The sequence below is a fragment of the Rhinolophus sinicus genome, linkage group LG01, assembly GCF_036562045.2.
Source record: "Rhinolophus sinicus isolate RSC01 linkage group LG01, ASM3656204v1, whole genome shotgun sequence".
Classification (NCBI taxonomy): Eukaryota; Metazoa; Chordata; class Mammalia; order Chiroptera; family Rhinolophidae; genus Rhinolophus; species Rhinolophus sinicus.
The window spans coordinates 163,887,421-163,900,481 of NC_133751.1; the positions used below are offsets into that span (position 1 = coordinate 163,887,421).

The 13,061-nt window shown below is 36.7% G+C and overlaps 1 long non-coding RNA gene across 1 annotated transcript in view; it reads left to right on the plus strand.

Moving 5' to 3' along the window:
- The window catches only part of LOC141572868 (uncharacterized), a 698,703-nt gene that overhangs the window by 238,675 nt on the left and 446,967 nt on the right, over nt 1-13,061 (plus strand). The window contains exon 4 of the long non-coding RNA XR_012498339.1: nt 12,910-12,963. This is a non-coding gene — a long non-coding RNA (uncharacterized LOC141572868). The remainder of the gene's footprint in view (nt 1-12,909; nt 12,964-13,061) is intronic.

Sequence of the window (13,061 nt, forward strand, 5' to 3'; positions counted from 1 at the left end):
GATTTACGTTTAGGTCTTGCATCGATTTAGAGTTAAATTTTGTGAGTTGTGTGAAGTGGGTCTCCTTTTTTCCCCCATTTGGGGATCCGGTTTATTCAGTATTATTTTTTCAAAAGACTTTCCTATCTCCACTGAATTGCCTTAGTTCCTTTGACAAAAATCAATTGACCATCCATGTACGGGGTCCATTTCTTGACTCTCTATTTTATTCCAATGATCTATGGAACAAATCTATGAAATCGATTTTCAAAAATGTCAAACTTTCTTGATTACGGTAGCTTTATGAATCTTAAAATCAGATAGAGTAAAATCCTCCAATTTGTTGTATTCTAAAATTCTTGTATTCTAAATTTGTTTTGTTTACTCTAGAAGCTTTAAAAAATCAACAATTGTATTTTTCATTTTTAAAATTTCCATTTTTTAAAATTTCAGCTTTATTGATGTATAATTGACATATAAAAGTGCAAAATATTTAAAGTATATGTGCACTATAGTGATTTGATATTCATATACATTGTGAAAGGATTCCCCCACTGAGTTGATTAACACATGCATCAACTTACATATTTATATTTTAGGGGGTTGAATTCTACACTTTTAGCATATTTCAGTTATTTGAGACAGTGTTCTCAACTATAGTTACTATGTTTTGTATTAGCTCCTCAGATCTTATGCATCTTATAGCTGAAAGTTTGTATTCTTTTACTGGCCTCTTCCTATTTCACCCAACCCCCAGCCCCTGACAACCACCTTTCTATTCTCTGTTTCTGAGTTAAAGTTTGACTTTTTTTTTTTCCAGATCCCACTTGTAAGTGATACCATGCATTAGTATCTTCCTCTGTCTGGCTCATTTCACTTTGCATAATATCCTCAAGGTCCATCCATGTTGTGGAAAATGATTCAATTTCCTTCTTTCCCATGGCTGAATAATATTCCTCATCTTCTTTATCCATTCATCCATTGATGGGTGCTTAGATTGTTTCATGTCTTGGCTATTGTGAGTAATACTGCGATGAACGTGGGAGTGCATGTATCTTTTTTTTCTTTCAATACTTTAAAGATAGCATGAGACTCCCTTCTGTCCTTTAAATTTTCTGTTGAAAAATCTACTGATGGTTTTATTAGGGGTTCCCTTTTATATGACAAGTTATTTTTCTCATGCTGTTTTTAAGATTTTTCTCCTTTTGACAATTTAATTATAATGTGTTTTTGTGTGGATCTCTTTGAGTTTATATTTTTTAAATCATTTTTTTAATTTTTTATTTATCCGGGCTTCCTGGATCTGGATATCTGTTTACTTCCCCAGTTAGGGGATTTTTTAGCCATTACTTCATTGAATAGATTCCTGTCCCTTTCTCTCTCTTCTTCTTTTCCTGGGATTCCTATAATGCAAATACTGGCCCACTTGTGGTATCCCATGTGTCCCTTAAGCTATCTTCACCCTTGTATTATTATTATTATTTTCTTTTTGCTCCTCTGATGGGATGAATTCCATTATCCTGTATTCAAGTTTGCTGGTCTTTTCTTCTACTTTCTCTAGTCTGCTGTTGAAACCCTCTACTGAATTTTTCAGTTCAGTTATTGTATTCTGCAGCTCTGTGATTTCTGTTTGGTACTTTCTTATATTTTCTAACTCTGTTGAAATTCTCACTTTGTTCATGCATGCTGACCTTGGTGAACATGTTTATGACCATTATTTTGAACTCTTTCAGATAAATTACTTATCTCCATATCACTAAGGTCTGTTTCTGGTGTTGCATTTATTTATTTATTTATTTATTTATTTATTTATTTATTTATCGATTTATTTTTTTTTTCTTTTGCTTGGAGCATATTCCTTTGTTTTTATAGTCTCCTTGACTCTTTTTGTTGTTTTCTGGTATTATATAAAACAGCCAACTCTCCCAGTTTTGATGGAGTGGTCATGTGTAAGAGATGAAACTTATTATTCAGCTCAGTCTGAGCTCTCAGTTGTCTCCCAAACCTTTTGACTGTCCCAGCTTCCTTCTTTGTTTTATTGGCTCCCCATAGTTGACGATGTGCCAAGACTTGTCAGTGTCCCAAAGGGGAGGATATCCCTCAGCACTTAGATGCAGGCTGGTGGGAAGCCAGATCCTCAGGCAGCAGCTTTTGAAATATGAAAATATACCTCTTTCAAGGGAATACTGGAAGATGGGTGTTTCTGTTTGTTCCCTTTGCTCTTTGCCCTGAATAAATAGCCAGTTAAGAACTGTTTCTTTGTTTGCTGCAATCCTGTGGGAGCAGTGAGCACGAGATCTGCTGGCCACCAGAGCCTGGTGATAAAGGGTTGGATCCCCTGGGAAGTTGCTATAACGATTGGTACATCACATGTGTGCACAAGCTCCTTCCAGGCAGACACCAGGGACTGGGAGTGGGCCCCAGGGAGACTGTGGAGGCGGCACTGCTGGCCCCCTTGGTCACCATAGAGGACAGCAGTCAGCCCCTACATGGATGCTAAATAAGAAGTGTGATTCTTAGGCAGCAACTTTTGAAGTATGCAAATAAAGTTCCTGTCAGAGAAAGACTGAGGGATAGGTATTTCTGTTTCTACCTTCATGCTGAACCCTGGAAGAATAGCATAGTGAGTCTTCATGAACCTATTAAGAACCATTTCTTTGTTTGCTATAGTCTTATGGGTCTCATGGTTACAAGCTCCTTTGGCTTTTAGACTTAGGTGTTTAGGGGAAATGTCGCTAAGGTGGAAGTCTTAAAAGTTAAGACTATAGGGGTACGAGCTCTCAACAACAAGGTTGTTGGGTCGATTCCCACATGGGATGGTGAGCTGTGCCCCCTGCAACTAAAGATTGAAAACGGCGACTGGACTTGGAGCTGAGCTGCACCCTCCATAACTAGATTTAACGATAACGACTTGGAGCTGATGGGCCCTGGAGAAACACACTGTTCCCCAATATTCCCCAATAATAAAAAAATAATAAAAGTTGGGACCCTAGATGTTGGGACCAAATCCTTTGCTCCTCTGGGAGAATCTGGGAGTTATGCGCCCATCTGATTGTATGTCACCGTGCTGGGGGTTGGGTTTATGGTGAGAATGTGTCTCAGCCTTTCCTACCTATATTGTTGTGGGTATTTTTTTCATTTGCCTGATGTGTAGGAATCTCTCAGCCAGTTTCAGGATTTCTTTAAGGGGAAATTGTCCCATGTATAGCCATTGATTTTGGTGTTTCCATGGTAAGAGGTGATTTCAGGAGCTTCCTATCACCATCTTGGACTGAGACTTTACATGTTCTCTTTATAATGTGTTTTACACTGCTGTGAATGCCTCTTTTTTTTCATTCATTTCAAGTATTTTTTATCTCATGGAGTTCAGCTACTTGAAAGATTTGACTAATAATTATAACATCTGGGCCATTTCGGGGTTGTTATCTCTTGATTACCTTTCTTTTGAGCTTTTCCTTGACATTTTCTTCTTCCTTTTGTGATTTTGGATTGCATCCTAGATATTGTGAATGTTATACTGTACAGACTTTGAGTCCTGATCTGGTTCTCTAGAAAATGTTAAAATCATGTGTTGCTTAAGGATGGAGGTGTGTCCTGAGAAATACATCATTGGGTGCTTTCGCCATTGTGTAAACATCACAGAGTATACTTACACAAGTCTAGATGGTACAGCCCACTACACACCTAGGCTGTGTGGTACAGCCTGTTGCTCCTATGCCACAAATCTATGCAGCATGTTCTTGTACTGAATAATGTAGATAATTTTCTCACAATTGTAAGTATTTTTGCATTTAAATATATCTAAACATAGAAATGATACAGTAAAAATATGGCATAAAACGTAAAAAATGGTCCACCTGTATAGAGCACTTACCATGAATGGAGCTTGCAGGACTGGAAGTTGCTCTGGGTGAGTCAGTGAGCAAGTGGTGAGTGAACGGGAAAGCCCAGGACATGACTGTACACTACTGTGGACTCTCTGCACACTGTACACTCAGGCTACATTAAATTAAAAAAATATTTTCTTTCTTCAATAATGTTTATGGTTACCGTTTTGCTTTATAAACTTTACATTTTTAAAAACTTTTTGACTGTTTTGTAATAACACTTAACTTAAAACACAAACATATTGTACAGCAGCACAAAACTATTTTATTTCTTTATCCTTATTCTATAAGAATTTTACTATTTAAAATATATTTTTTTTAATTTTAAACTTTTTTGTTAAAGTCTTAGACACAGACACATTAGTCTAGGCCTATGTAGGGTCAGGGTAATCAGTATCACTGCCATCCATCTCCACATCTTGTCCTGCTGGAAGGTCTTCAGGGGCAATAACATACATGGAGCTGTCATCTCCTATGATAACCATGCCTTCTTCTGGAATACCCCCTGAAGGACCTGCCTGAGGCTCTCCTTGAGGGGTCTCTCTTTTCAGAAACATGGCCATGGTGGTTTGCTTGGTTTGTTTCTTTCATTCATCATAGATTTGCTTGTAAGCAGACAATGGCCATGAACAGTCCTCTCTATTAATGAAACTTTCATTGTTGGGGTCCATGACTTCAGTTTTTAAGGAGCTTGGTGAGGTCTGCAGAAGCTTCTGCTAACCCCTTCACTGAATTTTCTCAGGAGTTCTTCTTCTCCTGCAGTTTCCTTTTATCTGGCCTCTTCTTTAGCCATGTGCTCCTGTTCCAGTTCCAACAACGTAGTAGTCAATTCCTATGAACCACCTTAGGATTTCTTCAGTGTCACTCTTATTCATATCCAGGTTAAAGTTGTCTGTCATTGTAAAACCCCTGCCTTGTTTTTGAGATCTCTTCACCTTGCCAAATCCTTTGAAGTAATGGGCTATGAAGTCACTAGGTGATAGGGATTTTTCAGTTCTATTATAATCTTATGGGATTACTGTCATATATGTGTCTGTCATTAACTGAAATGTCATTATGTAGAGCATGATTGTATTGATTTTATATTGGCAGGCAATCAACCTGGCTAGATTCACTCCATAAGATCTGTTTGTGTCTTCTGTGGGCAGTTATTCAAATTCCAGTTAGGTTCTCTATGTCTTTGCCATTTCAGCTGGGTCCGTCTTATGAATGCATTATTGAGGGGTTGGGCTGAGCCTTGCATGAATTCATAGACAGGAATAGGTAGTCGCTTTCTGGAGCTTTCTCTCCTTCTCATCCCTTTCCCCCAAACTATCAGTCCAGCAGGGGCTATTTTCCTAATTCTTCTGGCTAAATAGATGAGTTTTCTATCAGGGATTTTGAAGCCCAAATAGCATGTTGTTCTGCAATGGGAACCTCTCCTCAGAGAGGTTGGGAGAGAAAAAAAAAATAACATAATGGTTTTCTGAGTTTTCCACTCTGCTTCTGTTTATCTGTAGAATTTTCAGCCAGGTAATTTGTTGTTAGTTTTTGTGTATTGTCCAGAATTTTTATTTTTAATCAGAGGGATGATTATAACTTGAATCAGATGGGCCCTAGGGTACTATGCCATGCTACTGGAATAAACCTCTTTCCTTTTCTTTTGATTACTATTATTTTTTTAAATAATTGGAAAATACTATTTCTACAAGTGGACCTTTTTAATTAGGGATCCATTAGTTGAAATTTAGATGTGCAGGCTGTAAATCTATTTTTCTAAAAAGACCTATTTTTTTTTTCTTTCTCTGTTTTAATCTGAATTGGAAATTGTTGAGCAAATCAGAGCTATTTCAAGGCCCCTAAATGCATATTTTTTGTGTGGTTTCTTAATCTTTTAATGTCAAGTGTACTAGAAGAACTGCTCTATGATGATGCTTTTTCTAATTCCTTATTAATTCAGATTTTTCTCTCTGATGATTTAATGAATCCTAAATAGAAAAGTCTATTACTGTTTTGAACAAGGATTACTTTTTTTGCATTTTCTGCTATTAGGTTGGTGCAAATGTTATTGCGGTTTTTGCAATTATTTTTAACCTTTTAAACCGCAATTACCTTTGCACCAACCTAATATTTGCTTTGCCTTTTCACTTTAGTAAGCGGCCAGTTCACGAGTAGGGCTTGCCTGTTCTTCACCCTTGATTGTGTTTATTGCCACTTACTGTGGGCTGCTCTCATTCATTAAATTCTTAGTAATGGACTGGAAGCTTACCTCACAACCCAAACCTACCTTAAATGCTTCATTGGTTTGTCAGATACTTATTATACTCCACCTTACAACTTCTCAGCCTATCTTTTTGCTACGGCTTTACTGAAGCACCTCTCTGCACGTAAATACAACCTGTCAATATCCATATTTTCCCAAGCCCTGCAGATTAGGAACAGCAGCTTCTTTCACCTTCCTAGAAGGGAGCTGCCTTCCTTTGCCTGAAGACCTAAAATACCGCAGCTGGGGTGGCTGCCTCACAAATGATACCTCTTTCAATATCCCACCTTGCCCCCAAGCTCCTTCATTGACTCAAGATCATTAATTTGGATCAGATAGTAGCACAACCCAGGTCTGGTTTGATGTGTACCAGCTGGAGTTGGGGGAACACATATGCGAGAGGATCTTGAGGGAATCGGACCAGAAAGGGAATAATGTAAGGCTGGGTAGGGAGGAATGTGTTGGCATCACTCTTCTGTGACTCATGGTTTAATTTCCTGGCAAGAACACTTGGAGTTTTCCCTAATGTGCTGCTAGCATAGCTCCTTGAAGCTTGGGCACATTGACATGTAGTTAATTAGTTAGAGATGCTAGAACTGCTTGGCAAAGTATTAAGAAAGGGATCTGAAATCTTGGGGAGGGAAACTGATTGGGTTTACTATCTGAGAAAAGAGTACCCACTCACTGACTAGATTTCTCAGAAAGGCCAGGAGGAAACATCCTTCATTGAAGCATCAAGAAATAAAGATGCTGGTAAGTACCTGTATTTTTGAAAAGCTCACTGGGTGTTGTCACCCCCTAATGTCAATGCTGGTTTGACAGTAAGAGATGTTGCCATTAGTAGTTGGATAGATAGGATTCTAAAATACTAGAGAATCAATTGGAAGATTTTACCTGATTATTACCAGGTAATAATATAGGCAGCAAAGTCAGTGGATGTCTTGACTTGCAGGAATCTGTGTCAGCGACTCATAGAGCATTGTGTTCCTAGGGATGAAATAGAGGGACACCTGACTTTGTTGTTGCTTGACTTGTGTACCCCAATAATAATAATAATCAAGAGCTGGCAAACAGAAGGCTGATGTCAACCATTGCAATGGAATATTCTTATTCCTCATCACCTTCCAGACATAACCGAGTTCTCACTGTCACAGTCCATTAATTGAAGCAAAGGCAGAACCCCTGGGACTACCAGTTAAACCCCAATTGTTCATGGCTTTTACCAGTTGAATACCGTGTTCGGGTTGAAGCCCCTCTTTTCTTCATTCAAGTCTTCCCACTTTCATTCCCTAGGAACAGTTCCCAGAATGAACTATTTACATGAAGATCCTTGTCTTAGGCTGTATTTTTGTGGGAAGAAACCAAGTGAAAATAGCAACATTGGAGCTTTGAACTTTACTTTTCACTGATAATTAAGACTTTGCAAAGTTAAATCACTGCCCAGGGATAAATCACTTTATCATTGTCATTTTTATTTCTTATTGCAGTATTTTCAATTTTATGTCTCTCAAAACTCTGGTCTTCAGTGATTCTTCTTCAATAAGAGTTACATGTTTAAATACATTCAGAAATGCATATATCTCTATAAGAAACTAATGAAACACTTGGTCATATTAGAGGCTATGAGAAATTCTGTAGTAGGGAATCCTATTTAATTTCATTTAACTTCTCATTTCCCAAATTTCTTTAACAAAGAAGTCCTGTTTTCACCTATTAAAATCTCACAATTATAATGCTCCCCAGAATAACACTTTGGGAAATTCTGTTTCTTTAGGGAGAGTCACAGGCATTGGAGTCCTTTAATTTTAGAGGTATTTGAGAAATAGTCTTTTATTAATGACTTGGGGGATCAATTTCCTCGATTCATCCAAATGTCCAGTAGACAATATTTAATAGTTAGAAAAGAAGTCCTGTTGTCCATTTCAGAATCTAAGTCAAGATCAAGAATATTCCTTATAGAATGGTTTTACAGTTTGGGGAACAGATGCTTTCCCACCAAATTTCTGGGGAAAATGCCATCAATGAAATCATATAATAATATATTGAATTGGTTGGGAATTTTTTTATATAGTATGTTAAGTACTTAATAAGTGCCTGGATCTTAGCAAGTAATCAATGTTGACTATTATTTTTAACAAATCATGAATATTATTGTGATTGAGGGAGCAGTTATAATTTCTCTGAGGATTGAGACCAGGGGGTTTTCAACTCTGACTATATATTTCGATTATCATTAAAGATATAACAACCCCAGAGACCTTGTTGTGGGTTTTGTCATCTGCATTGTTAAAAGCTTCACTGGTGAGGGCATAAATCTATGGCAAACATGAGATTCATTTATTAAAAAGCCAGTGATATTTAAAAGGTAAAAAGCTTCTAGAATTAGGAGTCAATTCCAAGAGATGTTCATTGTATAGCAAAAGGTTAAGTTGTGGTGTCAGGATGAGTTAATAGAGGGCTTTTGATAATGTTTGATAGATAAATTAAGGAAATGGTTTTGAGAGGAACTAAGTTCAGGTGTGAAAATGCTACTAATGTTTTGTTCAGTACTTAACCTTTTCTTGGACTTTCTTTTACATGATTAATCATACTGTTTACTAGTAACACTAACATTACCTCTGTTCTTGAAAAATAATCACATTACTTTTCTTTCGGTATTTATTTTTTGTTTAATATATTTTTGGAAGACACAATTCTCCAAGGCTGAGGAATAAGGTATATTGTAGTTTCTGTTGTGAGGGGTGTGTGCACATGTAGGTGTGGGGGAACATTGGGAAACAAACTGACAGAGATCTCTGGATTTCCCTTTTTCTTCTTGCTGAGTTTAATCTCTAACAATTTACATGCAAAAATGTAATGGGAAAAATCAAGCCATTCACAACAGCATCAACAATTACCACACTATTTAAGACTAAACTTAACAAAATGGCCAAGATTTATGTAAAGATGATTGCAGAACTTTGTTGAGAAAGCACAAAAGAAAACATTCCTTGATGAAAAGCCTCAATATTTCAAATACTTAAGTCATCCCCAAATTAATATACACATTTAAGTACAGCCTATTCAAGACCTCATTTTTTTAAAGAAAAATTAATATCATGATTATAAATTTCATCAGAAAGAATAATAATGACCATTCCCCATTGGTCAAGGGCCCCCACTACTGATCCCAGGTGCCGCAGTGGCTGTTTCTCAGGAAAACTTTCAAAAGCCCAGGGAAGTTGCCTCTGATGATCTCAGCTGGGGCCCACAGCTGCTGCTAAATAATCCCTCCTATTTCTTTTCTTTCCAAGCCTCCTGCAGGTACATCTCATGGGAGAATCTAAGTCAGAAGTTATGGGGAAAGGGATTCTGACAACTGTAGTTTCAAGCTTTTCTTCTGCAATGCAGAAAAGACTATAGGTAGAGCAGGGATGATGTCAAGTGGAAAACAGATAATCTGGCACACCGTTCACCGTTCTACCTCTGAAAATCCTGTTGTGAGGGTGTGGCAGGTCGCATTTTTCTCAACATGGCCACAATATCTCCTGTCATACATACTTTTCTTACAAAGTTACTTAAATACTCCCCCTACTAAGAAATAGCATTTCTATTTCCTCCTTGAATCTAGGGAAGCTTGTGACTACAGTGGAAGTTACTGTGTGACTTCTGAAACTGGGTCATAAACTGTAATACAGCTTCTACCGGGCTCCTTCGGGATACTCATGCTTAGACACCAGCCACCGTGTTGTGGGGACTCTTAAGCCTCACCGCATGAGGGATACTTTTCTGGGGATGGTCAGGTATTTACCTTTCCCTCTGAAGTCAAATGCACTGCTGTTACCTGACTCCCCTCTGTCTTCAGCAAATAAGGCTTCCTTGGGATTCTGGAATAATGTAGAGAATATAGAGATCTATGTGGTCTGAAAAATCTTAGAAAATTGTTAACCTTGGGATATCACTGCATCATGGACGCAAGCAGTGTTTCATTTAAGCCCTTCGAAACAAGACAGTTTTACAAGGTTTCATAAGTCATGCTGACTTCCCACATTGTGATATCTTTCATAGTCTCTTCTCCAATCAGTAACCCCTGGCAATTATTATCATAAAAACCTTCCTTTCCTTGTGGGCATACAGAAAAACAACAACAACAACAACAACAACAACAACAAAAAACTAACGTAAGGAATAAGCCTGAAATTGAGACCTCTCTCTCCAGTTCCCCAGTTCATATGTTTGTCCTAGGAGAACTCATAGAATAACCTTATCTTTCTATAAGCTTTTGGTATCTTGTAACATTTCACACTTGCTCATTAGCCCTGGAGAATTTCTTAGGTGATCCTGGGCAATTCCAACATCTTACAGGCCAGAGGTTCCTTGAAATTCCATATATCCTTACACACACACACACAAAGTTAAGATGAGAGGAGGAGCTAAGTGTATATTATCAACAGAGGGTCCTATCTACAAAGGAAATGTAAGATGGTAGAGGCCTGTATAAATAATATTCTAGGAGGAAAAGAGAGAAGTATAGCAATGTGCATAAAATGTATCTAAAACTGAAATTTTGTAGAATGAAAAGATGAATGAATACAAAGAAATATACACTCCATTCACATATCTACTCTAGATGTGCAATGTAGAGCATACCTGTCATTTTAAAATCTACTCTTAGAGCATTTATAGATATTTTTGCTCATGTTTTAAGCTAGTGTTCCTAAAGTTTGGTGAAGATAAAGCTTAAATTTTGAGACACTGATTTTCATGTGCATATGAAATTAGTATTTATAAATGAGCAATACATATATGATGTGGCTAAAGAAAAGCAACAACAAAATATTTTAAAGAGCTAGTGCTTTTCCTTCTGACTTGGCTGCTTTATACCCGATCCTGTCCAATGAAAGACATACGTACGTATACCATTACTCATTCAGAGTTTTACTTAGAGTTCAATTACTGGTCCTTCACCCAGAATGTAACACTCCTCCCCTGAGCCTCTCAGCTCTTCAGCATCTCTGTCCCTCTCTGACAATCTTAGATTTACCTTGATAAAACAAATTAGTTTCGCAATTCCACTCCAAGAGTTCAGAGCTGTTCCTAGTCAGCTCTCATCGCTCATACTACCAAAAGTCTAAAGTGATAGATTGAAAGGTACATATCACATTGAAAGCTAAAGTGAGCATTTGAAAGATCAATGCCAGAAATTATGCTTTATGCTGTTACCTCATATACTCTTTAAAAAAATAATAAGATAACTTATAATTAGAAATGTCATCATAAGAATTCAAATCTACAAAGTTTATTATATTTTTCTATTTATAAAATATTTCATGACATTTTTATTTTGAGAATGGTCAAATCTTCAGAAAAGTTAATATTTTGCCACATTTGTTTTATTATTTTTTTCTTTTTTCCTTCCTATTTTTTTCTTAGGACTTATCCCTGATTACTTCAGCATATATTTCCTAAGCATAAGGACATTCTTGTACATAATTATAGTATTTTATCATACCTAAGGAAATTAATATTATCCATAATGTCAATTAATATTCAGTGTAGTTCAAATTTTCCCGACTGCCCCCCAAATAAAATCACTTTTCTCAAACACTTTTCTTCAAAGAAATAATATTGGGGAAAAAATAAAACCCATAATTTTAGTGATACCTTCTTATGTTGCCTGCATGGTATTTCTATCCTTGTCTCTCTTACATGGTGGTGTTTTCAACTCTGGTTTCTACATAGAGTTATGACTAGGTGACACTAAGGTAGCCATGATGTGGGCTTGTCACCTTTTGTGCAAGGATATCTGTGTGTGTTAACTATGTATAGGGAGGCTTGAAAAAATGATGCACAGTGCTTATCCTCTGACTGCAGAAAAAGGGAAAGAATCTGATTTTTGTTCCTAGTGCTCGATGACAAATTTGAGTTCTTACCCTGTTTTTTGAAAATAAGACCTAGCCGGACAATCAGCATTAATGAGTCTTTTGAAGCAAAAATTAATATAAGCCCCAGTATGATATGATATGATATGATATGATATGATATGATATGATATGATATGATAGTAAAATAAGACTGGGTCTTATATTAATTTTTGCTCCAAAATACACACTAGAGCTGATTGTCCAGCTAGGTCTTATTTTCGGGGAAACACGGTATTTCAGATTTACTTAGCTATAACAAATTGCTTTTTCAATTCCTCTTCACAGAGTTTGAATCTCGTCAAACAGCCAACAATAACCATTTCATATCTTGAGGCACTTTGGATATTTGCTGCATCTTTATTTATAGAAATTGAGTAATGTACAGCTTAACTCCTCATTGCTAACAACAGTGTCTTTAGAGCTTATACTATTTTTTTCTTTGAATCATTTTTATACTTCAGTTTTTACTTTTAAAAGCATCAGTGCCCCCCCATTCCTTTTTTTGTAGATACTTTTTAGAAATTTTGGTGCATTCCCTATTTACTAAAATATGTTTTCTGAAACCATCACAATGCTGTTGATGTCTACTTTTGTGATATGTGAATTTTACTTTTCAAAGCCTTTTAAGAGATTTTTAAATTAAAAAAAACAAAGAAAAGTAATTGCTCATTTTAGAATAGGCTCATTTGAAGAAATGTCAGTGGGTTAATTTGCAGGGGAAATTCATGGTGAGGCTACTGGACTGTGAAAATAAAAGGAGAAAATTTGACTGGGTTAAATGTTCAAGTATGACCTTATCGAATAGCGCTTCAGTTTGGCACTGAAAAGACAGACCAGTGACCCAAATTGGACTCTCTTTTCTTTTCTTTTCTTTTCTTTTCTTTTTCTGTTTGCTTAGGACTAATGGAGTTAAACTGTGATTTTCCAAAGAACCATCTTTTTCAACTTCAGGGTAAGTATGTGATTTCTAAGTAGGCCCAGCTTTAAATTCATGTAGCAACCGAACCTCAAGTAGAACTTTCTCTTTTGAGTGTGACAGTATTATGAGTG